The 3314-nt window shown below is 46.8% G+C and overlaps 2 non-coding genes across 2 annotated transcripts; one reads left to right on the top strand and one right to left on the bottom strand.

Annotated features, from left to right (window-relative positions):
• Window positions 1-1621: 1621 nt before the first annotated feature.
• On the top strand, window positions 1622-1693 carry TRNAN-GUU. Its single transcript has one exon. It is a non-coding gene; the product is annotated as a tRNA-Asn (tRNA).
• Window positions 1694-2325: 632 nt separating this feature from the next.
• TRNAD-GUC lies at window positions 2326-2399 on the bottom strand. Its single transcript has one exon. It is a non-coding gene; the product is annotated as a tRNA-Asp (tRNA).
• Between the last annotated feature and the right edge of the window lie 915 nt (window positions 2400-3314).

Raw genomic sequence — 3314 nt, forward strand, 5'->3', positions numbered from 1 at the left:
GTTTCTAAAAAGAACATCACCTCCCTTTTTGGTTAGATACCGCTCCGTTAGGTACTAATGCTTCTACCTATCACCCGGAGGGTGAGTTTGAGAGCTGTGTTTTTTTCCAACGTTAATAGCATTCCGCGAGAAAAGTCATCTACTGATGTTGTCAGCGGAGTCCCTCGTCCATCCATGTATGAATAGCGGTATCCCCCATTTTGGACAGTGATGAGGTAGTCGACGCAATTTGCATGTGTATTTGCGTTCGGCTTTGCTACTTTCCTTCTAGAAAAGAATGTCCGCGGAAGGGAATAGTCTACGTGGCCCGGGGTAGTCTTTCAATTCCTTTATCGGGTGGGAGAGTTTAGAACCAGTTAAGCCAATAGCTGTTGCTTTAGTCACACTAGCTACATCAGTTGATCATGGATTTAGCATACCACCTCAGAATAGTCTACGTGGCCCCTTGTTTTTACTACAATTTGATATAGTGAATCCAGTAATGCAGACAGCCCTTTTTAAAGCGCTTTTAAAGCCCCTGACTCTCAAAAAGAGCTGGAGGTTTTGCCTCAACTCATTCCATGAATGTTGTTTCATTCCCCACGCGGCTGAATCCAACTCAGTCTTTATCCTGCCTTGGAGTTCTCTCTCATAACTGAAGCCAGGAGGTATTCGATTTATCGGATTTCGAGCTAGCTGCCCTTTTCTTGCTCCTTGCCATTAGCGCAGCCCTTTTCTTTTTCTTAGCTAGCGTAGTTTTTCACCTTCAAAAGAAGGCGCCAGTGCTTTTGTAGTGACCCCGGAGGGGTCCCGGGTTGCTTTGGCGCGCCCCACCCCGTCAGTCCTGTGTTGTACTTGACTTGACTCTCCCCCGCTTGCTGCTTGCTGATCGCAGTGTTCAAAAATGACACGAAGCTGGATATGAGTAGATGTTGTTGGTCGAAAACGTCTTTCATTCACAATGAAACAGAATGCTCTCGCTCGATGCGTCATTTTAGAATGTGTATTTTCATATTAAGAGTTCTTAAAAGTTCTCAACTCAAAGCCCAACCGTCAAAAGGATGCTACAATGTTCGAAATTATCAACTTAACATGCCCCCTTACTTCCTTCGTGACCTCCCACTACTTCATCTACCGAAATGATTAGGCAGATCTCGTTTTTTCTAGCATTAAACCTGCTCATGATCCTTTATAGAGCATGGAGCAGACAGAGAGATGAAAGGACCACCTTCTCCTGCTTGCTTGATCGGAATCTATTCACATTTAGAATAGCGGAAGTGCTACTTAACTTCACTTAGTAGTTGAAACTCGGAGAGACAGAGAGAGTCCTCTCTCATACTTGCCAATTCCAAGGCTGATCAGCAAGGGAATTGGCAGGAACCAACCTTAGTTGCCCCTCGGTAGAGTGAGTCTACTTAGCGAACTGGCAGGACGCGGAGATCGATTGATCAATATGCATATCGAGAGTTGATGGTTGACCGCCGCCCCCCTTGTCCTGCCCCGGCCGGGGAGGCAAAGGGGATTGCTATCGTCACCCTTTCTCCCGGTGTATGTGAAAGAGAGAAAGTGACGCACTTTTTGGATTTTCGGTCTGCGGTTGGTTGGGCCAAAGAACGAGAGTCAGCTTCCTTAAGTCCGTTCTTCCTCAGTAGCTCAGTGGTAGAGCGGTCGGCTGTTAACTGACTGGTCGTAGGTTCGAATCCTACTTGGGGAGATTTGATTCATTCAGAATTCGATTTGATAGTTATAGCTTTTCTGACTAGCGACCCCTGTCCTTCTCCTTTTTTTTTCTAAAGACGCAGCAGAATCGTCAAACGGGACATCAAAAGTGGGAAGTTGATTGTAGGATTTCTATTCCTCACTCTCGTATAGGTGAACTTGGTTCGTTCAATGAAAAGGGATAAGAAGGATCCACTGGGAATGAATGGGAAGACTGGGGTAGTATCTTCATTAGCCGGAAGGAATTAGTCTCCACTAGCGTAATTCGAAGAACGAACAAGAAAAGGCGTCTTTAGGTAGGAGGATGGATGGATGTGGTCCAATGGCTAAAGCTCTGCCAGCTTCTTGTAGACTGGCAGTCTCCGAGAGGAACCTTAACCCCCCGGGTTAGGCCGGGTGGGATGGTATACTTTTTTTTCGCCACAAGTGGGAACTCAGTCCTTAGTAAGACACAAGGGGGGAAGGAAGATCTTCACTCATTCATTAAGTAAGTGCCTGCGGTGAGACCCACAACAAACGAAGGGGGTGGAGGGAGACCGAAGAAGGAACAATTGTCTTGAATGCTACGCTGGGATCAGCAGCTTCCAGTGTTTTCAAAATGAGTCGGGCAGGAAGAGGAAGATCGGGCGGGGAAAACGGGGTTCGAACCCGCGACTTCTGGCGTGACAGACCAGCACTCTAACCAACTGAGCTATTTCCCCCTTTCGTAACTACTGTCGATTCAACAGTCACCTACCGGTTACCTTTGTAACTATACCAAAGTAGATGTACAACAGAATGCCCTTCGCCTTTAGTACTTTTCTTTTTCTTTTGACGACAGTAGAAAGAAATGGCTCTGCTCGCTTAGAGAAGGGGCTCCGCGCTCTATCAGCTATCAGTTAGTTGGCGCTACGCGCGACTTCAGTTGACAAAAGCGAACAAGATAGGGCTAGCGCCCGCGGAGAACTTTCGTTTGTTCGCCTTCTAAAAGGCCTACTGACCTGCCGGTGAAAAGCCGGTTACAAAACAAATAATAAGACGTAGTGAAAAAGTACCAAAACAACTGAAGCCTACATCCCACTACGTCTGGGTTCCCCCTTCCTATGAACCTTGAGTCAATAGGTAGGGTCAACTATACCAAAGTGGAAGGGCCACTATCTAAGCTATTAGTGAGCTGGTTTGAACTATTGATTTACTGAATCGAGTGAAGCTGTGTTGCGTAACATATAGGTCGCCAAGGCCTAGAAGTACAAGTGGTCGCCCTAACGGTCACTCTCAAACTCACTACTTGAGTGACGAAAGTCACTTAGCTTCTTTAATAGGGCTTGCCAAAGAACCCCTCCGGGGCCCCGGGAAGAGGAAGAAGGAGATAGAGCAAAGGTCTCCTCTTTCTGTCCGCTCTTCCCGGCATGTAGAGATCCGATTGGGCTTATAGTTTAATTGGTTGAAACGTACCGCTCATAACGGTGATATTGTAGGTTCAAGCCCTACTAAGCCCATCTGACCTGCTTAATCAATGACTCCGGTAGTCACCTGAACCACTCTCTCGGATAGCCCACAGCCTCTCTTCTGGATGCGAAAGAAGATTCAATCAACGTACAAGGTTTGCCTTCTTGTGAGAAGGAGGGTTCTGAATT

This window comes from Triticum dicoccoides, chromosome 3B, assembly GCF_002162155.2.
Source record: "Triticum dicoccoides isolate Atlit2015 ecotype Zavitan chromosome 3B, WEW_v2.0, whole genome shotgun sequence".
NCBI lineage: Eukaryota > Viridiplantae > Streptophyta > Magnoliopsida > Poales > Poaceae > Triticum > Triticum dicoccoides.